Source organism: Aphelocoma coerulescens, chromosome 3 (assembly GCF_041296385.1).
Source record: "Aphelocoma coerulescens isolate FSJ_1873_10779 chromosome 3, UR_Acoe_1.0, whole genome shotgun sequence".
Classification (NCBI taxonomy): Eukaryota; Metazoa; Chordata; class Aves; order Passeriformes; family Corvidae; genus Aphelocoma; species Aphelocoma coerulescens.
The window spans coordinates 2,089,580-2,115,748 of NC_091016.1; the positions used below are offsets into that span (position 1 = coordinate 2,089,580).

The window sequence follows — 26,169 nt, forward strand, 5'->3', positions numbered from 1 at the left end:
TAGTACACACGCAGACTTATCTCCCCCAGACTTTGTTGTTGAACGTGCAGTAAAATATTTTTGACATTTAACAGTTTCTGGCTCTCATCCTTGTTTAATTTTTCCCTATATCTGAGCCTTGCTCTGAGCTCGAAATGGGGTGGTTACTCCCTGCTGCGGCACTGGCACGGAGCATAGAAACGCTCCAAATTAATGTTTTCCCAAGAAACCATAAGAAGTGTCAGGCATGACAGCAGCTGAACGCAGCATCGTTTGGCCCTGGTTTTGCCCAGGAGCGCTTCCAAGGCCGCCTGTTCCGGAGCGCTGGAGCGAGAGCCCACGCGGGCGGGAGCTGCGCCCCGGAAGCAAATGGCGCGCGAGCAAGAGCCGGTTGCTCCTGTCCTGCCCTGCGCCATGGCGGGTGTTTACTCCAGTGAGCGTGGGCCGCGGGTGCCGTGAGGAGCTCCGGCCCCCTTGCCCTCGGCAGGAATTTCCTGCCAGGCGCTCACTCCCGCCCCTGGGTGAGGGATGGGAGCGTTCACAGGGCAGAGGCTGTGGACCCGTACCGTAGCAGGGCGGGTGTGCAGCTACCTGAGCGTAAGGGTGGGACAAGGAGGCTTTTAGCGCCCTCAATGGCGCCGCCATCTTAATTAGGATATTGCAAATCACCTTGCGAGGACACGATCCCTCCACGCGAGCCGGGCAGGGCCCGCCTCGCAAAGGCTGGCTGGAACAAAGGGGTTTGCTGGTTTGTTTCAGCAATTCAGGCTCATTTCCACTCTGTGTTTTAAGCATCACCTTTCCCACTTACCACCAGTGCCATGATTAGGAGGGCGTTCTGCGCCGGTGGCGGTGGCTGTCGCAGATAATGGTTTGACATTTCAGATCACCCGCAGCTAATCAGCCGGACGTGGCGGCACATCGCAGCCAGCCATTAGGGACCTGTGGCTGCCAGTCCCCTCGCCGCCGGGGCACGGGGCAGGACCAGAAGGGCTTCCACAGGGCTGGGGAGCATGCAGCCGGCAGGGCGCGTGCCGTGTGCCCGGCTCCGGGCTGGGGGTTGGGAAGGACCCTGGCTTCCCTGCCGGCGAGGGACTTTCTTCGTCCCCGAAGGAGACTGGAGACCTTCCACCCGCAATGATCTGTGGCCAGTGGTTTCCACAGCCTTCTGATGTTCAAAGGGATGTTCCAAGAAGCCATGCGCCTGTTGGCAGTCTCTGGAATCCTCCGGTGTCTGGGCCTGGGAGCCCAAAAAATAAAAAGAACAATAAAGGAAGCGAAGCGACTGTCTTGCTTCTCAGGCCTCTTGTGTGGCAGAGTTGCTTGGGATATTTCTTAAAGCATTTGAGCTTGTTCACTGCTGGGGAAACAGGATTTCTGCTGGGGTGCTGGCCAGGCTTGGCACCTGCAGCCGGGTGGGGAAGAGCTGGGCACCCTTTGGAAGCCGCCCGAGAGATGGGATCTGGCACGACGTGCCTCTCTGGGCTCTCTGATTTTGTCCAGGACGGGGGCTGTGACAGAGATTCTCCAGTTTGCAGGGCTTCCTTGGGGCTTTGCCTTTCAGGAGCTTTGCTGCTGCAGAGCACGCCCGAAACACGCTGAACTGCCAGAGGAAGATGTAGGTGAGGTCTCTGCTAATCCCCACTTAAACCTTCGAATGATTGAAGTATCCAGCGTTAGCGATGGCATGAAGAAGTCAATGTTGAGTGTGGTTCCTCCAGTGCCCACTTAAAGATAATGTGTTTTCATGGACACAGTTCAGCATATAAAAGACAAGTTTCTACCTGGTTACAGCACCTTGGAGTAAATGATGAGTGCTGGGACTCCCTTTTTGCTTTGTTTTTTCCCTCTTCAGAAGCGGTGAAATCTGTGAAGTTGTTTACCACAGCTGGTGCTCCCAGAACTCAATGTAAACATTTGCTCAGCATCCTTCTGAGGTTCCAGAGAGAAGGCGCCAGGCGTTTGTGGAGCTGGCCAGATGTCCCCAGCAGGCTTTGTCCCCGAGGCTGCCCCACGCAGCAGCAGCGCTTGCCCGCAGGGGACACCGGGACTGGGGGCCGGATCACCCGCAGGATGTGTGTCCTAGAGCACCAGGAACGTTCCCGGCGCTCTGGACAGGGAGGTGCTGCCGTGCTACCTGGGCTTATGCCTTCCAGATACACCAAAATGCCCCGGAGGCGTTTGGAGCCCGGGCTGGAAGAGGGAAGTTTTGGGTGGGTGCTGAGGGTATGAGGAATGAAGATCTCTGGCACAGCTGGTGGGAGATCCCCTCCAGAGTGCCCTAACACGTCCTGTTCCATCCCCAGAAGGATGCCTGGATACCTGGATACTGCTTTTGGCTGTACCTTGTTACCCAGAGCAGCTCTCCCTCGTCTGTGCCTCAGGGAAATCGCTTGTTAGGGAGCTGGCTGAAATCCCAGCATGTCCCTGGGGGGTTTGTTCTGCTCCCATGCTCCTGCAGCCCCTCCAGCTCATGGAAACCCTTTTCCCCTGTACTGCCCTTCCATAACTGCTCGACTTCTGGGGAAGAGAACAAGGAGAAAGCAGCAACGAAACGTCTTTGTTTTCTGGGGTTTCTCCTCATCGGCTTAATTGCAATAACATTTATATCACATAATATAGTGCAGCAGGGTTGTAATTTTCCTATCATCCAAATTGCAGGCTGAAAATGGTGTTACGAAAGGACTGTAGAGGCTGAATTGCTGCTTTCAAAATGACTCCTGTTAACTGACAATGTGACCGGCAAATGGCTCCCAAAGGCAGCGTGGCTGGGAGCAGCTCGCAGAGCTCCAGCCTGGCGCGGCTCGGCACCCGCTGAATAAAACATTCGGGCCTGAAAGCGACTGTCTCTCTTCAAACACGCCTGCTCCTTCCAGGGACGCGCAGACGCGCCAAGCCCCGTGCCTGCTTCTCACTGAAGGGAACGCGGTCAAAAGGCACTTTTGGAATTCAGTTCCCGCTGCTACTTTGGAGGTGTTTCTGTGTCCCTACAAGCCCCCCAGCTTCCCCCGTTCCCAGGGGCTGCGGTGTCGGTGGTGTGCATGCAGTGGACCTGAGGGGCTGCGTCCCGGAGGTGCGCAGCGGTTCCGATGAGTTAGAGGCTCGTCCGTGTAATTTAGGTCCCCGATGAATTGCCAGTGCTTCAGTGCTCTGAGATCCCTGTCTGCCTTGGGAAGCACTGAGAGATGGGCCGCAAACTGTGGGGACACTTGGTGACATTTGCTTCTACCTGTATACCTTTGACTCCAAGTAGGCTTTGGAAGTCCAAATACCAGCAGTGCAAAAACGGGTTTCACCCGAATTAATCCTGTCTGGATACTGGGCTTTCAGAAAAGCTTGTGGAAAGGCGCTTCTGTGCGTGTTGAGTCAATAGCTTCTGGCTGGGCCTGGGATGTTTTTTGGCCGCTAACAGAGTGTTTTGCCTGATTTCCCAGTGAACAGTCTCACCGTGCGTGTGTTAGCATGTGTCAGAATCTCCATCTTGCTTCCCGGTTTTGTTTTAGCTGTAAGGAAAACAAAATCCGGTGTTTGAGCCATTTTTGAGCTGTTGTGTCCTTGTTCCACACCACCATCAGGGTCTGTTTGTTCTCCCAAAGATCCCAAGCAGGGTTAGTGTGGTACAAAGCATACGGTGGCTCTTGCTCTGGCTCCAACTGGTCTGTAAATTGATTCTGTGGATGTTACTTACAGTGAGCATTAACAAGCTCCTTCTGCCAGATAAAGTGACTGAGTGTGCCGGGAGCGAAGCCTTCTGCGTGTATAATTCTGCCATGAAAAGCCCACAGAGGCTTTTGATTATTTAAACCTTAATATTTTTTCCCTTTTTCCTTCCTTCCTTCCGTGACTTCTCCCTGGAAGAATTTTTTTTTTTTTTTTTTTTTTTTGGCGCATCCGAGGCCTTAAAGTTTTGAAGCACCAGGTGAAGAAAGCAATTTCATGCTTCACGCCACCACTAATGTCCTGTTGTAATCTGCAGCCAGCAAGCCCCTTCCGCTGAAGTTGGGGGATAATGAAGGGTTTAACTTTTCAGTTCTGTCAAATTAGTTTGGCGGGGGCGGGGGGAGGGAAGGGGGCGCGACGAGGCCGCTTCCCTTTGGGGCTGCGGAGATTGTCTGCGCGGACAAATAAGTGAGCATTACAGGTGATTCCGTCCCGCGCCGAGGCAGAGAGCTCCCATTTATCGCCATCAAATGCATTAAGCTGCGAGTCAAAGCCCTCCGCTTTCTGCTCACCCGCGAGTCTGGACCAGAAGACAATCAAGCCATAAGGGTCATTTTCTGCATGAGCTAACCTTTTCCTCTCGTAGGGTTTGAAGCCTTTGTTGACAATGAGATGCTCAGTGGGAACATTAAATTAACACTTCATATTCGTGGCTGTAAATTTACTGGCAAGCTGGGGAAAAGTCAGGGAAAACAAACACTCCATCATTTCTGCTTCATTTAGCTGCTGAATGGGGACACTCTCACCTGCAGAGAAAAGAGGTCAGGGCAAACAGGGATAATTTTAATCTGACTCTCAGCCTAGTCTTTAGTGGCGGTGGACTGTGTTGCATTCTGCGCTGAAAGTAAAGGTGAGAGTGAGGTGAGAGCAAGAAAATGGATAAGTACTGTGTGAAATGCTTCAGAGACCTTGTCACGGGCAGGCGGCGAGGGATGGCGGGCTGGTTACTACGGAAACTAGCGGGCTAAATACTATTAATTTTGCAAACTACAGGACGAGTTCGCTCGCAGACAATGGCTGCACTGAGGTTTCCTTGTGCCAGCCGGGAGACAACACTGGATTCCGCCCGCTGAAGGCTTTAAAAACGAGCTGTTTTTCACGCCGATAATGATGCTCGGTGTGACTCCAGCCGAGCCGTGTGTTCCGTGTCTCCTGTCTCTCTCCTGGGTCACGGCGATGGCTTCCAGGGCTGATGGGCACATAATGCTCGTCTGCTGCAGCGCTGGCTAATGTGACAGCACTGGGTTGTCACCAGCTGTTGGTGTGCCTGACACCAGTGCCCCGGCTCCTGAAATGCTCAGGGTGTCTTAAAAATGGCTATTTGTGGGTTTTGCCTTACTCTGCTGGCAGATGAACGCAGTAAATTCTGTGGAAAGGGAAACCTGAGTTCCAGAAAGGTGTTTGGAGGCACGACACATCTGACCTGTGGCACCTGGCTCTGGCTGGGGCTGCCGAGGCCATTTGCGTCAAAGAGCAGTTAGTAAAAGGGCTTGGATACTGCAATCACTTTTGGCGGGAGTTCTTTTCTCTGGCAGGAGGTGATGATCTTGTTAGGGAGCTGAAGGGGCCACAGGCTGCCCAGCAGAGCTTGCCCAGAGCATCCCGCTGGCCTGGCCGAGCATCCCGGGGTGGCGGGAGCAGCGGGAGGGAGGCAGGGAGCAGAGGAGAGGGTGAGATTAAAGTGGAGACAGTGACAAGCCGATAACAAGGAACCCTTTCAGTAGTCGTAATCCTTGGCGTGCAAGGACAAACAGCACCGCTTTTGTTCTCAAACTCAGACTAACTTTTGCTTTGGGGGTAAAACTTGGAGCGACTCGGCGTGGCCGCATCTCCCGGAGGGAAAAGCACGGGCGGGTAAGGGGTGAAGTGCAAAGCACAAGGTGGCCGTCACCCATCTATTCCTCCGACTTGCGTTGGGGTGGCTTGTCCTCTGCTGCAGCCTCCCCGGCCCGGCTGCCCACCCCCAGCACAGCTGGCAGCATTGTAGGCGCATTTGTTAGGGGGCACTTGGGAGAAAACAGCCTTCACCAAGAGGCCAAGTTTGTGCGGACGGACACACCGCCCTTCAGGAAAGTCTGCGAGAGGAGACTTCCCGTGGAGCGGGGACGTTTTTGTGATAGAGGTGTTATGGGGAGTGGTGGCAAAGGGGCAAGCTGCATGCAATGAAAACGTAATAAATTCAAATACCACTTATTTTTGGCCAGGCAGCTTCCTGATCCAATTGCAGAGGATTGCTGTGCCATCCAGCAGTGCTGCAAATACTTTAATTAGCTTTCCTTGCCTGCTTGACAGGCTGGAATGAATGTGTCTGTACCTGTGCTCAGGAATTTGGACTGTGGGCAAGGAGAGGAAAAGACGGTCCCCTGATGGTGAGAGGGAGAAGATTTTAAGATCCCGAAGGCAAATTAGGAGGAGGGTCAATTAACTAAAAAAATCTCTCTGAAGGAAGCCAAGCGTGTCTGGTAATGCTGCCCACAGCTTCCCCCCAGTGCCGCGCAGAGGGCGGCTGCGACGTGGGCAGCTCAAGAGCTGAGCTGCGTTGGGCAGACAAGGCGTTCGCAGATTGCTCGCGGGCGAGGGGTTCCTGACATCCTCACCGAGGAGGGCAGCGGTGTCACGGCCCGTCCCCCTGCCCGGGCATTCCTGCTGGTGGCCCAGGAGATGGGCCAAGGTTCCCTACAGGCTGGTGCCAAGGGAGGAGAGAAGAATGTGGGCAGGCGAGATGGGCTGGGCACGGCCAGGCCACGGACAGTGTCCCTACAGTCTGGCAGACGTGGAGCCTCCCCTTGGCAGGGCTCCCTTGCTGGGACCTCATCCGGGCGGGACAGCCGGTTTGGGGCAGTCCCTGCGATCTCCTCCGAGCCCACGGAGCGGGCCTGTGCTGCCCGAGCTGGCCACGGGTGAAGAGCAAGGGTTGCTTTGCCTCTGTAAAATATTACCATTTGCTTTACTGGCCTCCTCAAGGGTGTGAGGCTGAAGCACACAGTCCTGCAGAAAATAGAGAGGATCAGGCACGACCCCCCCGTCCACACGATAATTTCTCGTCTTGGCTTATCTTGTAAGAATTATAAGATACTGAGTAGGAAATAAATCACGGTGTCAGGACCAAATGCCATTTTCTTGCGTGGTGTGATTTGCAGTGTGGCAGTCAAACCGATAGATTTCATTCCCTCGCGTAGGGTTCTCCCCTTTAATTGAATTATACCTCGGCGAGCAAGGGGGATTCGTTCTCTGAGATACAAGGAAATTACCGTTTGATGGAACAATGCTTTACTCCTCGCTCACCTGCACAAACATCCTTCAGGAGAACTGTTAGGCAGATAATCCTTGATTACAGGCTATTGTTGCTTTTGGTCTCCATTCGGTGCGGCAGCGCCCGCCCGGGGATTGTACCACGAGTGCAGCGAGCATCTGAACTGTCCTCGGCAGGGTTTGCTGCCTGCTCCCTGAGAACCTCGAAGGGGTGTTCTGGTTCCGGTTGATTAAGATTCTCCCTGCTGCAGGCGGACTGTGGACAGGCGGGTACATTGGTGCATCATCCCTGAGTGTGTCACAGCGTCTTCAGTCGCCCCTCAGGGGCGGGGCGTAGCGGAATAATTAACGCTAGCGGCCCCCAGGAACCCGATTTCCTGCTGAACTATTAACTTGGGTAGTCAGAAGCGATGGAAAGATTTTTGCGCTCGCCTCTGTGTCGCTGCCGCAGCTGAGGCAGTGAGGGCTACAGTTGCTGCGGTTCCGGATCTGGACTGTTGGCTCCGGTCACCGCAGCCATGGGCCTTGAGGCGCACTCCTTGGATTTGGAGTGGTCAGTGATCTTTGCAATTAGAGCTTTCCCTTAATTCCTGGTGCCCACACTTGTGAGGAAATGGAGAGCCTTGAGCTCGAACCCCATCAGGCAAGGGAGAGAAGCCGATCCATACAGTCATGAATTTCCAGCTGGTTCCATGCTTTGGGAGGGGAAAGGCTGAGCCCCGAGCCTCGTGTTCCTGGGGCTGGCAACACCGAGATGCTTCTGCAGCAGCAGCCCCGTGTTGTCAGCTGATTTGTGGAGGAGATACATAATGCTCTTAAAACGACAGATTAATTACCTTGAATAGACTGGCCTTGACAAGCTCTGGAGGTTTTAAAGCCACTTTCCCCCAGTTCTGAGCACGTGCCCAGCGCTGCAGGTCCCCCTCTCTGGATGGGCGTGCTCGAGTGGGCTTCTAGTGGTGTTTGAAACACGAGTCGGTGACAAAATCTGTCTCAGTCTACAAGGTGGAGGGGTGGCAACTAATCAGAGCACAGTGATGCCACTTCTAATTAATTTGCCGGCAGCAGCCACCGCTGATGTGTGGCATTATTAGAAAGCTTCTAGTGCTGTTTGCGAGAGTTGCAATAAACACACGGAGCTTCTTTGGGAAAACCGTGCCACTGCCTCACCACCCTCAAGGGGAAGAATTTCTTCCTAAAAGTGGAGCTTCTGAGCCCACGAGCTCCTTCCTGGAAGATCTTGAATCCAAATCCCGGCTTTCCAGCTGCTGGGAAGTTCAGGGGAAATGTTCTTCCCTTTGAAGTCAATGGAGGGCACTGCTGACAGCGGTGGCCCAACAGATGTCTGGAGCTTTGCCGTGTCTCCCCTTGGCTGCTGGCAGGTTTGGTGGGGCGGAGGGGGCTGTGCTGGATCTGGGATGCAGCAGAGGGAAGTCCTGGGGGCTTTGCTGTGGCTGGCCAGTGTCCCCAGCCCCCAGCCTGGCGCTGGGATCCCAGGCAGCGCCGTGTCCCTGCCCATTGTCGGGAGCCGTGTGCCGGGCCTCGAGAGCCGCAACTTCCTGCACGAGGAAACCCGTGCTGGGCTTCCAGCCCGGGAACAGCCTTTGCAGAGAGAGACTGGGCTTTGGCCGGGGCTGAGATGCAAATGGCTGCAGCCAGCCCTCCAAGTGAAGAAATTACATTTTGAGGCTGGGGAGGGTTAGAGGAGCGGGCTCTTTGCAGCCGGTGAGCTCACGGAATCGGGCAAGCTTTGCTTTGTGCCCCTTGCCTCGACCGAAGCTCGGGAGCTCGTCACTGCTCTCTCCTCCAGTGCCCTGTGGAGCTGACGGGGGGGTGGCCCCTTGCAAGCCTGGAGTTTTCCCGCTGTGCAGCAGGCATGGAATTTGCAGTGGGCAGCCTTTTTTCAAATTTGTGTCTGAGGGATGAAAAGAGGATGAATTTTGGCTGGATGCACACGTCCTGCAATTAATCTTTCACGCTAGCCTGAGATGAGCAAGAGCTGTTTTTTTTTTAATCGCTGTTCATGTTTTGCCTGGCTCCAAGGCCTTGGGGCACTCCGATCCTGGGTGTGGGTGGGCAGAGGCAGCATTCCTAGAGCAGGGTCTGTTCAGTCTCCAGAGGAACGCAAATTGCTCTGCTGCCAGTGTTTTTCCTGACCATCCAGTAACTTTGTAATTAGTGTGTTAGCTTGTTGCCAATTAACAAGCAAAACCGTCTTGGCTGCCAAAAGCTTTCCCACTCCCTGTGTATTCCCTTTTCTCTCCTGCCTTTCATCTCTCTGTGGCTGGTGAGGGGGGTACCTCTGCTCCGGCCATCTGCCCCTTCACTCCAGGAATTGCTGCTGTTGGAGCTGTTGTGGCTCCTGGCCTCCTCCTGCATCAGAGCCAGCCGTCTCCGGCCTTGCCGTACTGCTCTGTGAGTTTTCTTCCTCCCCGCATCTCTGACCCTGCTTTTCTTCGCTCTCGGCTGCTTGCCCGGCTCTTTGGGCTCGTCTCCCTCTGTTTCAGACCCCCAAATCCTGTTGCTCCATCCCAGACTCTTCCCTCCAGCTCTGCTCTGTGGGCACCTGTTTATTCTCTCCGTGTGTGGGGTGCGTGTCTCTGGCAGGGTATCTGTATAAATTCCCGCTCGCCGCCTCCATAAAACACCCGTTCGCAGCGGGGCTGGGTGGGGTGCCCCAGATGCACAAGAGGAAATGTTTCACATCTCGAGGAGCGCGCCGTCTGTGCCCCCCGGCAGCCCCTCCCGCCCGCCTATCAGATGTAGGGCTTAATGGGCTTAAGAACTACAGCAGCTGCTTGGTGCAGAATTTATTGACTGGCTGTGCATAACGAGGGGAATTAAAATCCTAATTGGCTGAGCTGCTCCCCGTCACTTGGAGAATTTTTACTTTTCTTGGGGCTCGCTGTGTTTATCCAGGCGCCTGGGCTCTTCCCTCCCTCCCTCCTGCCCTGCTCAGGTCGATAGCCTGCCCAGGGAATCACAGAACCCTTTCAGCCGGAAAGGGCCCTTAAGGTCATCCAGTCCGTGTCCTTGGGATGAGGCCACCTTCCTCCCCGGTGCTCCCCAGTGCAGGGGGAGGCAGTGGTGACACAGCGGTGTCCGGGCCCCGCTGGAGTTCGGCGCTTTGGCTCGGTGGCCTAGCGAGGGACGAGAGCGAAGGGCCACTGTGCGCAGGTCACCTCTCAGAGCAGCGGGCATGGCCCTGGCAGCGGCACTGGGAGGTGCCCTCGCTGGGCACTGGGGCGTGCTCTGCCTCCCAGAACAGCCTTGGCCACCCGGGGCAGCTTTCGGAGGAGGCGTTTTCAGTGGATTTCTTGGTGTCTCCCAGCGCCGTGCTAGCGAGGCTCCGTTGTGCGGAAAGAGCTGTTGAGCGCGCCTCGCGCGGCTGTGGCCACCAGACCCTCATGTTGTGTGTCCTGGGAGCCGGAGCCAGGCCTCTGCTCTGGGCTCTGCTGCAGCTCCCAGAGATCAGGAGAGGCTTTTCCTCCTGCATCCCTTGCTCTCAGAGAGCCTGAATGGGCACGGAAATGGCCTCACTTAAGGCTATGTCTCATTACTACATTAAGTCAACAACCACTTGAGTATCCAAGGATTTTGATCAAAGCTAGATATTGAAAGGGGGACAAAGAGTGGCAAACTTATTTGACTTCCACTTATTTCCAGAGCCTGTTGAGCACTCGGCTGTACTCCTCGCCGGCCTGAAGTGTGTTCCTGGGAGAGCAGCCGCCTGCTCTCTGCTCCTCCTCATGGTCGGGAGAGAGGCTCCAGGCTGAGGGGAGGGAGGGCAGCCACCTCCCTGCCTGTGCCTCGTCTCCGGCACCCGGCGAGGGAGAGGCGAGGTGGCCCCATGTCCTGTCCCTGGGGACAAGGGACCCTGCGGTGTGGCTGTCCTGCAGGACACCCTGTGAGCTCGCAGGGATGCGCTGGCGGGACAGGCGCCGAAAGCTGCTGGAAGCTCGAGCGTGGATAGTCCGGAAAAAGGCAAATCCGGGTTCCTGGCTGCTGCTCAGGGTTCAGTTGGGTCTCTTTGATTCCCTTTTCTCAGAGTGAGGAAAGGCAGCAGCTGTCTGGCCTCTCCCGCCTACCTGAGGCATCCTCTGGGCATGCAAGGGGTAAGGAGGTCGGAGTGGTTCCCAGCACGAGCCTCAAACTGGGCCCAGTGCGGGCTCCTTGGGGACCCGCTTCAGGTGGGGGTTGCCACCGAAAGAGCTTGGAGGTTTCTGGGCATCTGTCATGCTGTGCCGGGTTCCCCGTCTTTAACACAGACCCTCTTGCTGCCTCTGCCAGCCTTGCCGAGGCTGCGCTCCTTCAGGGTGGCAGTGCAGCAGCACAAAGCCTTTTGGGATTTTTTTTAATGGAAGTCGATTGGGATTTTGGATTCTGGTGGAGGCAGGACCGCGGGGTTTTGCTGCGGGACGTGTCGCGGTCAGCCCCGTCTCCTCAGCGCTCCGTACCTGAGGACGCTGTAGTAAAAATAAAAGTAATCTACAGTAAATGTGTCCTGGGTCCTCACTCAATGATAAAAGCCCCTCAGTGCAGTGAAAATAAACTGTTAGCGAGTCTCAGTAGTGTCCACAAAGAGGGTACTATCTCTTGGATCAATATTAAGTCCCCTCCAACAATTCTCGGTGTTACTTGCAGAGGGCTGGAGAACAGCAAGAGCAGCAGCAGCTTTCATGTGTTTGGGTTTTTTTCATTTGGTTTTTTTTTTTTTTCTCTTGCAGGCACGTCTGGGGTCTGGGCATCACCGTCACTCCGGGCTGAATTAAACCTGTCTGAGCATTCACCCTCCTGTCACAGAAGAAGCAAAGGATGCAGCAAGGCTCAGAGGTAGCGCTGCTTTGCATTAAACCCCACTTTTGTTGCCATCCTGAAAACCCTTTGGAAACAGGAAAGCAGAAACCTGTTCTCGCCGTGGCTGAGAGGCCTTCAGAACCCAGAGAAGCCCCGAGTTTAACGGGGGAAGTCATGGTGAAGGCAGAGTGCAGCATGGGAATTTGCATTCAAGAGGGAGGAAAATGAGGGATTTGGGCAGAGAATAACTGATAGGTGCTGTGAATTCATTAAAAATGGGCCATAAAAGATACACTACAAGGTTCTGGTGACAGACCAACAAAGCTTTTTCTTCCCCTCCATTGTTTCTACTGTCACAGGGTCCTCACAATAGCGGATAGTTTAGCCTTGTACTCCACGGTTCGTTATCTATTCTTCTATTTATTAATGCATTCTTGGGTCTTAGTGATGTGATAAACCATCCGTGCTTTTCTTTATGGTTTAATAGGATTCTTCTGAAACCCCCTCCGTGTTTACATAACCTTGCAATTCACAGTTATCTATCATTTATTTCCTACTTTGTGCGCTCTCGATAAAGCCGTGGCAGCGAGGGGCGTTGATGCCCCAGCTGTGGGGCATCATCGCCCGTTCGGGGCCTCGGAACAAAGCCTTCCCTCAAAGACAGGGTCTTTTCCAGAGGGAATCCAGGCTCGGTGTCCTCTGTCCCTTGACAAGAAGGCGGTCGAGGCTCGTGAGGGTCTCCAGGCAAAGGGACAGGGCAGGGAGGGGGGCGGTGGGGGTCCCGTGAGCCCCCCGTGCCTGTGGAGGGGCTGAGCCTGACTTCAGCGGGAAATAAACAATTCAGTGCTTTCTCTGGGAATCTCCAGAGCACCTTTCCAGGAGCCTGGCTGCTGGGATGATTTGCTGCCCAGCGGGGCTGGAGCTGGGGCAGAAACCCCTTTTTGGGTGTGGGGGTGGCATCCAGAAGTTTTTCCATAGGAACACCCTTTGGAGAATGGAGCACCAGCGTCACTGCGGGGCCGCTCCGCGTCAGGGGCGGAAAATCGAAACGTGTCATCTAAATAGGACACCAAACCTTTATTAACCGTACCGGGAAAGGGATGCGAGACCTCATTTATGATTTCATTCATAATCCCTTCAAAATGAGTTGGTACCAGTATGTGATAAGTGGATTATGTGTTAGGCCCAAGTAAAGCCAGACACAATTAGTGCTTTAATAAACCGGTTGTATGCATTACTAACAACTAAGTCATAAGGGAATTGGTGTATTTACAAACCCTAATTAGTAGTTTGTTACTGTGATACCAAATTTAAACAAATCTGTAGCATCGCTGACCATCTGGGTTAGAAATCTCTGTTTTGAATTTAATTAGGAAATAGTTGTGACAGAAAATTGGTCCTTATTAGTTAGCTAACGATCAGCACTGCCCTAATTGAAATGAAGAACTGGCTGGCGGGTTTGTGAGATGTTTAGATACAAGCAGAGACAATCAAAAAATATTCTCTCACTTAGGGCTTTGTAAGCTGCGGTGATTGATTAAAGAGCGTCCCCCTGATATTTTAGCAGCTAAAACGCAAGCGACCCGGCCGATGAGCGCGCACGACAAAAGCCTGGCAATTAGAGCTGTGCCTTTCTGGGGTTGCTTTTAAGAACGCTTCTGCGGGAGCTGCCCCGGGCCGGGCGCTGTGGATGCTCCGGGGGCGCCGCCTGTGCCTTCACCTTCCTCCGCCCGCCGCGTCCTCAGGAAGGGCGTCCCCCCTCCGCTCCCCTCCCGGAGCGGGAGCCCGGCCGCCGCCCTGGGGTGCGCTCCCGGGGAGCCGCTTGGCCCCGCCGCGGCACAGCCAGCCCAGTTCCGGCACCCGGTGCTTTGGTGGGAGTCGGCTGCGCCCAAAACCTGGGGCTCTGCCCCGTGCCGAGCAGGCTGCGGGTGTTCAGTGGCTGATCCGGGGCGGGGGGTGCCATCCGGATCGTTTTCTGGAAGCACGCTCGGGGCAGAAGGGAGCGTCCCGGCCTTGCCACCAAAGCGCAGACGGGCCCTTTAGGACGCGGGCTGCAGCTCTCAATTAATTTGCACTTCCTGCCTTTATAGCTCTCCGCAGGACTTGGGATGCGAGGACTCCTGGCAGGGTTTCCAGAAGAAAGGAGACGCGCTCTGGCGATAACAGCCACGCCGGTGCTGCTGTTGGAGCAGGACCGGGTACCGAGGAACTCTTTCTGTTTTGGAACAGACAGTGAAGTTTCTGCAGGGGCTTTAAATCACTTAACGTTGAAAGGAATTCCCCGACGGCTTCATCAGTCACTGTGTAAGACTGTTAGAGATCTCCACCAGCTAATAAATTTGATTTGGGGTTTGTTTTGCTGGCATTTGCACAAACCCTCTGAGAACTATAGTCACTGTATTCCCATACAGTATCTGAATTCCGAATTGAAATGCCCGCTCCCCTCTCCTCTGGGAGGCGAGATAAACCTTTGCCATAGAATATGAATGTCGGTTGTTTTTCTTTGTAAGCCGGTGCATTATTATTTGAGGAGATATAGTGTTTGACAAAACCATTTATTTTGTTTCAAATGTTTTATCGAGTAATAAAACTCGTTCGCACTGCTGCCACACGTGGGGATTTGTGCCTGCTAGGGATGTGAGGGAGGCGAGCGAAGGGCTCGGGCCCCGGCCCGGCCGCGTGCCCCTTGGTGCTGCTGGCCCCCGTCCCGCTCCGCAGGGCTGTACCTGGGGAGCTGTGCGGGCTGGGGGTGCAGGGGCGAGGCTGACCCCCCCAGCCCTCCCTGCCTCACCCACGAGGCCGCTGCGGGCTCAGGCGGCCGCACCCGAAAAACAAAGGCGATGTTGTTTCCTCCGGGCCGAGTTATTTTTTTCCTACCCGGCACTCGCAAGTTTATTGTGAATGACCCCTTTTCGCAGATGTTCCCTTTCTGAATGGGGCGGCAGCAGTGTTTCAATCTAGAAAAATCCCCCGTGAGCAGAGCCAAGGGCAGCTGAAGGAGGGTGTCAGCCGGGCTGCGGCCGCCTGGCCAGGAGCGCCTGTCTGTGGGCTCGGGCCTGGGGGCCCGGGGCTCGCCAGCAGGGCCAGGCCTGCAGAGTGTGGCCGGGCTCTCTGAATGCAAACTCACTCCTCTGCCTCCCCTGCCCCTGGGCTGGGGTTCAGCAAGGCTCGCTTCAAACCCCGCTGAGTTTTGCTCTTTCCTCGGGCTCCCTCTCCCACCCTGGCATCTCTCCGCTGTGCGATGGGGCCAAGGGGAATTCTCTTCCGGCCCGAGGCTGCCCAGGCTTGGGGACACGATGCCCTCAGAGATATCCGGAGCAGCCCGTGTGGGAAGGGGCTTGCCTGAGGGGAAGCCAGCAAACCCTGGATTTCGATTTTTGCAGCGCTCTGCTGCTTTATGTTCTCTGTTTCACATAAAGATGTTTGCTCGAAGGACTCGTGGCGAGTGGGAAGGTTTGAGCTCCCTTGTCATAACACGGTCCCAAGCGTCCTTTCCGTGCCTGCGCCTCGGTGCCAGTGCTGCTCTCGCAGCCCCGTCCCCGGAGCGGTGACAAACCCCCGGCACGGGCTGGCAGGCTCCCGGGGCCACCGGGGCCGCCTTGTCCTTCACCCACCAGCGGCTCGGGAGTGACACTGATGGTCCGCAGCAGGAGCTCTCCCGCCCGCCCCCCGCGGGCAGCATGACAGCTGCCACCAAGCTTCCTGAGGGGGGATAGGGTTTAATGCCCTGGAAAATCCGGGACCCTGTGGAGCATGCAGAGGACTGGCAAACGGGGCGTGCTGGCGGGCGCGTGTCACCCGCAAGGTGCGTGCGGAGCGCCCGCTGCAGAGAGCAGCACGTGGCGCCGGCATCTCCCCCAGGCCTGGGGCTCAGCCCCCGGATGATGGGACGTGTCCTTGTCCTGCAGCGTGCCTCGTGCCATTTTGCTTTGGGGAGCTGAATCCGCGTACCCTGGGTAACGCAGGTTATTCTTCTACAGCGCCGGGGCCCAAACACGTTGCTCAAACAGTTGCAGCGTTTGCCGCGTGCGTTCAGCATGGCTTTCAGCTCGGCCCTGAACCAGCCAGTGGCTGCTCCAGCCTGGTTCCAGCTGGCCAGGCAGGAGCAGGCTGTGCAGGGACTGCCCTGGGCACCGGTCATCTTTCTGGGGAGGTTTAAAATCGTTTCCTTGGAGGTGGGTGCCTTGACCCATGTGCTTCACCTCCATATCCATCTGCCTGGCGAGGATGGCCACGGGCATGTGCTGTCACCCGTGGCCACCACCAGGGCCGTCACTGGCGGGTGTGGGGACCCGCGACTCGCCTGGGAGATGGATGGAGGCATCGCTTTCCCACAGCTTGTCATTAGTCCCCGCTCTGGACGGGCTTAGCAATTCCTACCCAGTAAATTATGTGCCATTCCTCAAAAAGTGGATGAAATAAATGGGGCTAGAGCATGTCTTTTTTTGCCCTGAGCTTCAGCGTATTGATTTGGACGTATTTCCAGGCCAGGAGTAATCAATCCTTGGGCAGAATAAAATAATTTCAGGCAAACTCTTCGAGCGCCTCGTCATTAATTCGCCTTTTGCCGGCGCTCGCTGGGGGCCGGGCGGGATGCGCTCGGCATGCTCCGGAGCGGTGCCCTGGGGGACCTCCTGGGGATGCTGGGAGGGAGGGCGGGGGCCGCCAGGGCCGATGGATGCGCTGTGTTTGCTCATCTTTACCGAGTCACTTATTACTGCTAATTGGGAGGGACAGTTCAAACGGGCACGGAGGAGCAGTTGTCGTGGCAGCGTGACTTGGTTCCCAAGGAGCGGCCGGAGGACGGTGCTGCCCGGCCCCGGCCCCGGCCCCATGCCCGGCCGCATCCTGCCTTGGTGGGGACCCCCTCTGGAGCCGGCGGGCCGAGCGCTCCGGGTGGGACGGGGCGGCTCAGCCAGAGGCGCAGCTGTCCGGGACGCGGGGGATGTCACCAGCTGACGGAAGGGGTGGGCTGCTGGCTCCGCGCGCGGGGTCGGCGATGTGCTCCGCATTAATGCGCCCCGCTGCGCCCGGAGATGCTGCTCCTGGAGAGCCCCTGGCGTCTGGGGCGGGGGGACGGACACGCTGGCGCTGGGAGTGCGGCCTGCCTTGTTTTGGGGCTCCCTGGCCGCGGGGAGAGCTCCCCTCTGAGCACAGCCGTATCTCATCTTTCCCAGTGATTTTTACGTTCAAGTGTTCTCATCCAAGCTCATATTCCTTCATTTATTGCCGCTTTCCCTAATTAAAACCTTTCGGATTATTCCCCTGCATGCCGAGAGCTCCTTGCAGCTGGGTACCAATTCCGTTTCTATGGCAGGATTGACCCGTTACTCTCGTTCTTAGGAGATTTTTTTAATGTTGCTTGGGGAAAACAGCTAAGCATAAATGTTTTGGAAGTAAGCGGAGGACGGGCTTTGTTCCTCGGCCGTGCTCCGGGCTTGCAGTGCTGAGCGGCGGCGGGGAGTGGGCTCAGGGAAGCGGGTCCGCGGCGGTGCCGAGGGGCTGTGTGGGAGGCCAGGAGGGCACTGCCCCTCTGTTCTTCCCAGGGTTGGGGCCAGGGCTGTCCCCTCAGGCCCAGCGTGTGCCCAGACGTGTGGTGGAGCAGATGGGGTCCCCTGGGTGGGCTCAGGGCTGCTGGTGAGAGGTGGGAGAGGAGGCAGCTACTGCCTGGCTTTGAGAAACAGGGCCTGGCTTGAGCCTGCGTTTCTGTGTTTGCCTCTTCTTTTCTTTTTTAATGTAAAAATGAAGGTGGCCGCAGTGAAAACGAAAAGCTTGGTTCCTCTTTGAACGAGCAATTCCTCTCCCTTTCTAAAAGAGACCCCCAAACCTCCGCGTCTGCCGTCTGTGGTGCGGGAGGATGGAGATTATGTGCATCTGCAGCCTGACTTTAAATATGCTCCAAAGGCGTATTGTGCGCACGTTGTCCCTGAAGAGGATAAACCTAAGGGAGCAATCTTAATCTCAGAAGTTCGCATCCACCGCCAAAGCACGGGCAGAAAACGCTCCGTGTGTGGCTGGAATCCCGAGCACTCCTCGAGAGGAGCCCCAGCCCCGGCAGAGCAGCCAGCAAGAGGCATTTTTCCCTTTTGCGTGTGTGGCGCAGATAAATCGAGTTTGTTTTGCAGCCCATTCTGCTTTAGATTTCCTGTGTCATAACTGAATGAATTTGTTGTTCATTGATACCTTAATATATAGGTTGTTGGGGAGGGATTTTTTTTCCCCCCTCCGAGGAGGAAAACAATGTCCCCTTCACTCGTGCCTGAATGGATCCATTTATTCTCCGCAACCTCCGGAAGTCATTTATTTCGCCCCGCGACAGCTGCAGGGTCTGTTTGTGCAGGAGGCTGGCAAGGCCCCGGCCCTTCCTCCTGCCCGTGCCCAGCGCCAGCGGGGCCGGGATGGGCTCCTGGCTTCGGGAAGGGCTCGGGACAAACCTGCTCTTGGCCTGTCAGAAATGGCTCTGCTCAGCTCAGCTCAGCTCAGGGTGAGGCCACAGTGCAGCGCTGCTCTCCTCTCCCCAGGGATGCTCCCGGGCATTTATTCCAGTCCCTCTCCGTGTACTGTGAGTCGCTGATGGGTCCTAATCAGCAGCGATTTAATTAATATACATGCCTTTGCAGAGGTTGCGCTTCACTGTATCTTAGCAGTAACCAGGGGCCGTGTGCTGGGAACCTGGGATATCTTCCCCCTATTAAGGAAGGAAGGGAACTGCTCGCTGAGGAGATGTCGGTGTTGGTCCACTGTACCCTAAAGCCCAGTTCAGTGAAGCCAGAAACTTCTGTGCATTTCAACGGCCAAAGTAAATTAAAAAAAAAATCTCACGCTTCCCCAAAAGCACTTCCAAACACCCTGAAGCCGTTTCCTGGGAGGAGCCCCACGCACGTGCAGGCTCGGCGGTGCCGGGCCCCGTGGGTCACCCCTGCGAACCTGGAAAGGGCTGTGTTCGGAGCTGGTGCAGAAACGGGGAGGGAGGGACTCGTGCTGCCCTTGCGTTGGTTGTGGCCACGCGTCCTCTGGCCCCCCTTGGGCCGGTTAAAGGCGTCCTTTGCTCGGGAGAGAAAGGTGAAAGGGCGCCGAAGGGGAGGAGGAAGGAGCCCCTCCCCAGCTCTGTGGGTCTGCACTCAGCGCGGTGCGTAACCTCCCCTGACCCGGAGCTGCTCCCCCGGGCTCCACGTGCTTGGCTGCCCCAGGCCCTGTGCTAAGCGTCGAGCTGCACCTGAGACTTGGTTCCTCCCCCGCTAAAGGAGTGCAGATCGTCCACGGGCCGGCCGAAATCTCCTCCCTTCCCGCTGCGCCTCGTCCCTCGGCGCCCGGGAGAAAGGCCAGCTCTCGAGAGTCGGGGTTGCGTTCCCAAATTCAGAGTCAGCTCTCCTCCCGCTGTTGCCCCCACCTGTGCTCTGGTCACCACCGCGTCCCTGCCCGTGGGGGACCGGAGCCAGGACGCTTTTCCCCGCGGCACAGCAGCCCCGTCGCGGCACATCCGGGGAGCGTCCGTCCCCCTCGGCCCCTCGGGACGGGGACACGGCCCGGCCGCGGGCGCTGGGTGCCCACGGGTAGGGAGGGAGGACGGAGCAGCTCGCCGGGCTCGGCTCGGGGCCGTTCCCTGTCGTGCCCAGGCTGGAGAGGCGGCAGCACTGACCGGCTGTGTTAACCAGAAATACCGCGCGGCTTAGCGGAACTTCTCCGTTAAAAGGTTTTGGGAGTAAGGTATAGAATGAGTGGCTGGGGAGGCGGGGAGGGAGGGGAGCCCCGGCAGACCCCGGCTCCGAGCACGCAACCATGCTGCGCCCAAACCTGGAGCCGGGAATTAGTTTTGATTTTTTTTTTTAATTGTTATTTAAAATTCAAATGTCTGATGTTCTTAAATTGAACAAATGATATTTTAAAAAAATATATCAGGCTCCAACATCTGCAGATTATGATTTGCATTTTGAAATTGGCTGCTTGAATTGAACAAGGATGAATACTGTCACTCTTCTTTCATTCGCTCCGTTTATTTAATGAAATGCTAGAGGTCAACCCTTTGTCCTTAAATTAGTTACTATAAAAATCTTTTTGTACTTTTCTGCTTGTTATGATGTCTTCTAAGCAGAAGAAAAGGTTGCCGTTAATTATGTCTTTGTTGAATATGGATATCTATTCGGAGTTAGTTAAACAGTTTCAAACAAAATTAGCATCGAGCAACTCGAAGGCCAGCTTTAGGTTGGTTATCAGGAATTTTTTGCTAAGAGAATGCTCTCCTGCAAGTGTGCATTATCTAATATATTCAGCTTTCAGTTGCTAATTTTTTTTTCCAGATGAAGATGGGCTTAATTGAGGTTGTGCTTTTAAGTTTGTAGAGCTCTTCAGCATCTCATACAAAAGCATCTAGAGGCTTTTCATTTGTCTTGAGTATGTTTTAGATGTACAAATATTATTTACTTTAAACTCTAAATCAAAAGGCGCGCTGTAACTATTTTAAATAAAACGTTATTCTCCGCTGAAATATATATATATATATAAATTCAAAGGGGGGCTTTTTTTCATTATCACTTCATTTACGCGGAAGAGCCGCTATTAGCGAATTTTAGGATAATGTTGCAGGAGCGGTTTAGTGGCTGGTCTCGAACAGGCGTTTAGTCACGTAATTTCCCTGCCAGAGACAGAGGCTGCGAGTTCTGGCTGGCACTCGGCTCGGGTTCCGCGTGTGGCTCGGAGCCGAGCGCCTCCGCAGCGGGGCTCTGGAGGTGACACCGCGCTCCCCGTCCGGGCGGCCGCCGCTACGGCGCGGTTCCTCGGGGGCAGCCACCCGGGCCGGGGCCCGTCCCGCTGCTGAGGGCTTTGGGCCGCTTTATCCTCCGCTCTCCGCCGGTCCCAGGGCAGCCCGCGGGGGCCGTCAGGGGGTGACAGGGCTGGGTGGCTCCCGGGACGCCCACGGCCGAGGCTGCTCTCTGCCCGCACCGTGCCCCAGGGACCCGACAAAAAGCCTTTCCTTGGCCCCGGAAATGTTCTTTAACAAACCCTAACAGAGCAAAGCTCCTCGGCGGGTCACCCGCGCTGTGTCTGTGTGTGTCTGTGTGTGTGTGTGTGTGTGCGTGTGTGAGGCACCCAGGTTTCTCCTATAACGGGCTGGGGAGCTGGGAACAGAGACAGGAGGAAAAGCTACAAGGAGGAAAAAAAAAAAAAGAAAAAAAGAAAAAAAGAAAAAAGGAGATAATTAGGAAAAGCAATAAGAAAATATAAACGTGGTGGTAGCGAAGGATTAGTCCTAGTCATTGGAAATGCAAATGATCTCCGTGCTCACTCCCAACATCTTTTTTTCTAGGCTTGTGTTTCAGAAAGGATTTTTCTCTCGTTCTGTTTTTTCTCCCCTTTTCCTCCTCCTCCTCCTTCTCCTCAGAGCAGCAGCGCTGCTTTCCCAGCAGCATTAAATATTCCCCAAGCTGAGACGCTAACCTTGTAATGCTTTTAGGTATAATGTACAGATTTTTTTTCATTTTAAACGGTAGCTCGTAATGACATTGTGGAGTAGGGATCCCGAGTCAGCCTTATTATCGTGGCGTCTCCTTGAGCTGAACCTCTGAGAAATGTGAAGGGGAGACCTTTTGGAATGAACAAATCCTTTAGCTGCCTATAATTATTTATTAAAATAGGCGGCCGGGATAAAGGCCGGGGAGGGGGAGGGAGGAGCAGCATTCCTTTCGCTGGCCGTCCCTCCGTGCAGGCACACGTAGATGCACACCCGGGGAGCCAGCAGAGCCGCTGCCGTGGCCGGGCTGGCACTCCAGACATACAAAATACTAGCTGGGCAGCAGGAAGGACAAACGGTGCCCAGGTGGCACGTGTTTTTGTGGACCGAAGGGAGAAGGCTGCGTCGGGGCACATCCCGCACTGCTGGGGAGGGGGTCTCACGGCAGCGCTGGGCAGGCTTGGGAGGAGTGCGGGGATGGACCTGTGCTTGTGGCGCATGGGGAGAAGGGAAGTAGGGATGGGAGCAGTGTTTTCCCACTCCGTGCGTGAGTGGTGAAAGCGGAACCATCCTGCTTCGGGTAAAAGCTGGGTAAAAGAAAGGCCAAAAAAAAAGGGAACAAAAAAACCCCCAAAAACCAAAACCCCAAACAAAACCCAACCAAAAACCCAGCCCAAAACCCACATCAAGCAAACGAGGGACACACGAAGCACGCAACCCCTCCAAAGCACCGAGCCAACCTTGCTGGGATTTCATGGAATGCTCGCCCCGGTGGCCGCAGACGCGTCCAGCTCCGGTGAGCGGCCGCAGCAGCCGGGAGCGTTGCGGTGCTGCCGCGACCCCCTCTCTCCCTGCGCCGGCAGAAATTTTATAAACTTCGGCTACTTAAAAAAAAAAAAAAATCTTTGGGGTCAATTTTCCACTTGTGCCTGTAGCTCTTGAACAAGTACTTTTATGGTTCCTTCTAGCACACAGGATTTATCTGCAGCTCTGTGAAGGGCTTTTACATTTAATCCAGCGCTGAAGTAGTAATTTGTCGCCGGCGCTCCCTAGCAGGCTTTTCTTTTAACTTAGCCGGGATGCGGGCCCTTTGTGCGGGCTAATCTGCGCCGCACAATGCCGGGCACCTCGGCGCTGCACCTCAGATGTCCTCGCCGGCCGAGCGAGGGGACGTGGCGGTGAGTGCCTGGCGGTGGGAAGGGGCTGGGGGGCCGGGGCCGCACCCACCGGCGGCGCGGGGAGCCCCGGCACCGCCGCTCTCCCGTCCCGACCCGCTCGGGAGCTGAGCTCTCTTTCCCACGTGTGCGCACGGAGCCGGCTGTCGCCCCACGGAATTCAGAGGAGCTCCTGTGCCTTTTCTGCAAAGCCTCTATATTTTGGGGGGTTTGCTTCCCCCTCCCCCCCATGCCCCCCAGTCCACTTGGATAACCACGTTTTTAAATCGAATTTAAAGTTCCTCTTGGGTTGGGGATAGCGTGTTCGGGTTTGTTTTGTTGTGGTTTTTTTTTCCTGGAGGAGGCAGTGCTTTACAGGCTGTCCTTACGTATTTTTGCGGGGAGGGAGGGGGAAAAAATCGTGGTAAAGGAAGAAAACCTTTTACCAAATCTTTAATTTAATTGAAGCATCATGGTTTTTAGAGTAATTTTAAAGCGAGAGCTTCACCCTTCTGCCTTGCAGATGCCCGTCTTCTTTATTAAAAGTAGTACTGTTCCGATCCCAAGTGATGGATGAATATTTTATTCCAGATACGAAAACATCTCGGGGACGTGTTTGGGCACAGTAGCAGCGCGTGAAATAGTGCCCGACAAATATGAAATAGTCTCTCATAAATAAAGACACCGAAGCCACGGTATTAAAAATGGGAGCAGCTCTGCCTGCCTCCCTTCAATCACGACGTTTCTGAGCTAGACTGGTGTCACAGGAGGCTTTCTGGTGACGGCTCGGGCAAGAAACGCTGCTGTATTCCCATGAAATATGCCCCCCGTACTTCGTACTCTGTCCGGGGGTACCTGGGTCCCTTTCCTGCGTCGGGTAAATGCCAGCGTCCAGCAGCGGCACCTCCCGCTCCTCCGGCGGCGCTGCTAAAAAACTCCCCCCCCCCCCCGCTTTTGGGGGCCGTGTGCCCCAGGCGCGGGCAGGGACAGTCGCCCCTCTGCCTTGCCCGCCGCCCTGGCACGGGCATCCCCGAGTGACACGGCCCGAGGCAGCCCGGAGATCTCCCCGCGAGCCGTAGGGAGAGGGGAGCCCGCAGGTAGGGCGGCACGTGGGGAGCTTTATGGGGATGATTTAGTGAATATGAGAACGTATTTTGTGCTCCATTGTTTAGACTCAAGAAGGCATAAAATCTTTAACATCTATTTATCATGTAGCTATTTTAATGTAAACATTTGTCTATTTGGATGAAGTGTTTTCATTATTAAGCTAATTTCCACATGTTTCAGATAGACTGATGAGTTCGAAGCAGAGCACTTGCTGATGAGAAACGAAATTCGGCCGCGGCTCAGCCTGCTGTCAGATACATCTTCATTAGTTTTTGTCATTCACTGATGGCAAATGCTCTATAAATGAGATGACGATCAGGTCCGCCTTGATAACTTGCCTTATCTCATTAGTTTTCACATCAAAGTTAATCAGCAATGTGAATTGTAATTGCTGGAAGAGACAATGCAATAGATCACTCGGCCCTTTTTTTTTTTTTTTTTTTCCTGCGTGGCATCTTGAAACATCGGCAGGCTGGTGTGAGTAGATAGGCTCCGAAGGAAAATGATGTGGAAAGCATAATAAGCAAGCTGCTCGGAATTAATGAGCTTACCCAATAAGAAAAGAATGACCAATCAATGTGAGCTGGGCAAATATAATTTAGGAATAATTGCTTGATTGGTTGTCTATAGTAGGCTGATTTGACCACACACAAGGATTAAGAATTAAGATGTCAAGGCAAAAAAATAATTTGGCAACTGAGGGCATGTAATTTTTTGTTCCCCTCCCTTTATGACTGAAAGCGATTGCTGTTTGATATGTTATTCCCCGGGAATGAAAACATTAGACGGACGCGCGCCGGTGGGTGGGGTTTTTCCTCTCCTTTATGCTCCTTTTATCATACAAGGTCTTTCAAACCTCGCCGGGGATATTGCGGTACGGGACGTTAAAAATGAATAGAGGGGCGGGGGGGGGGGAATAAATAAAACGACAGAAAAGCCCCCAAACGTCTTCTTCTTCTGTGGGCGCCGCACGGAGAGGAGAGGGGGGCTGCGCAGCCGGCGCCGTGCCCGGTGTTTGCGGAGCCCGGCCGCCCCTCGCTCCGGATCCAAATCCGGGGCGCGATTCCTGCGCTACGCACGCTTTCCGTGTAATTTTTCCCCACAGCCATTGGCCAATTAGTAAAGAACCCTTATATTCTTCTATCTAAACTGTGGGGAAGGTTCAGCCAGAAGGTAAATTTGCTTTGATCTACATTACACCTAATTGAGTCACCACCAATGTCTCTATCCCAACATCAAGAAATGTGAAAATGTTAGATTATTTCACTGGGGATTAAACCTAATTTTCGCGTGTTCTGCATTAACCTATTAGGCTGACTCATCTGCATTGCTAATGCGGCTCAGGCAGCTGTCACCGCTAAAGAAAAACATGATCATGCAATCCTTGAACGAATGATTCCAGCTCTGATTAGTGTTAGTGAAGTTAGCTGAGCCCCGGCGATAAGGCAGGAAAATTCCCAGGTTGCCAATAGCTTTGAAAATTATCAGACTCCGGGCAAAATGTAGCCGGCGGCGCGCGGGGCCTCCCTCCGAAGGCGGCATTATTTAAGGCCGTCTCTTTCCGGGCTGCTCGCGGGAACGTGGCCGCTGCGGCTCCTTCCGAGGGGCTGATGCCAGGGGGTACGGATTTAAATGCTAATGGGAGGCGGCCCGGGCGCGGACGGGCCGCCGCGGGTTTTTCCCTGCCTGGCTGCGCTCGGGCTTTAACCGCGATTTCCAGACGGGGAGCGGCGGCGATGCCGGAGCGGCTCCAGCCGGGAGAAGGGGCTCGGGGGGCCAGCGCCAGCCACGGCCCCGGGCTGGGCTCCGCTCTTTGTTCGCGGGGCGCAGGCAGCGCCGGCAGCTCCAGCCAGTCCTCATTCTAGCCATCAGATTTAAATAGGGGGGGAAAGCGGGGGAGGGGAAAAAAAGCAACAATGGCCCATCCCCTTGAGACGGGAAAAAATTTAGGAGTGAGTTATCCCCGAGCGGTAGAGCCGGGAGCCAATTTAATCCGATTAGCGCCCGCCGACAATGGATGCTCCTCGCCCATTGTGGACAGAAGCTTTCGCTTTATTTGTTTCCATTAGCCAAGCGTCCAAGATACCGGGAAAGTGGAATTTTGCCCCGACGGCCGACGAAGAAAACAAATTGAGAGAAATCGTCTAAAGTGTCAATATTGATCTTTCGGCCCTGACTGCGTGCGCAGAGGACTCGCTGAGTGCCCAAAGTTCGCGGCTCCCCATGCTGTGCGCTCCTGGCGCTTCCCCGTGGCAGGGGGTGGTGGCGGCATGGTGGGAGCGCGGGGCAGGAGCTGCCGGGGGAACGGAGGGGTTTCGGGGCGGAAAAGACTCCGAGCTTTGGCCCACCGAACCACAGTGGGGACAGGGAATGCAGCAGGGCTCGGAACCGGCAGGCTCTGTCCGCTCGTGCAGCTCCCAGCCCCTCGGCGAACGCAGGGGTGGGCAGAGGCTCCTTGCGTGGGGAGAAGCTCCTTTTGGCCCGCTCGCCGTGCCTCCTGCGTGTCCCGGCTCACCGCCCGGTGTGGTCCCGCGGCAGCCGTGGCATCGCTCGGCCTCGCCGCGGCTCCCCGCTCCCTGCGTGACCGCGGGGCCCTGCTGCCCGGGCTGCGTGCGGTGCTGCCGGGATTCCCTCCGGCTCAGGTCGGCTTCGTGCTGCCCCTCGAGGGCCCTCCGAGAGCACCGAGCTGCTCACGCTTCCCTCTGGGCCTGC

The 26,169-nt window shown here is 55.3% G+C and overlaps 1 long non-coding RNA gene across 1 annotated transcript; it reads left to right on the plus strand.

Moving 5' to 3' along the window:
• Positions 1–9,244: 9,244 nt before the first annotated feature.
• On the plus strand, positions 9,245–13,986 carry LOC138107100 (uncharacterized). Its single transcript, XR_011149224.1, has 3 exons — positions 9,245–9,366; positions 11,679–11,784; positions 13,839–13,986. It is a non-coding gene; the product is annotated as an uncharacterized lncRNA (long non-coding RNA).
• Positions 13,987–26,169: the final 12,183 nt, after the last annotated feature.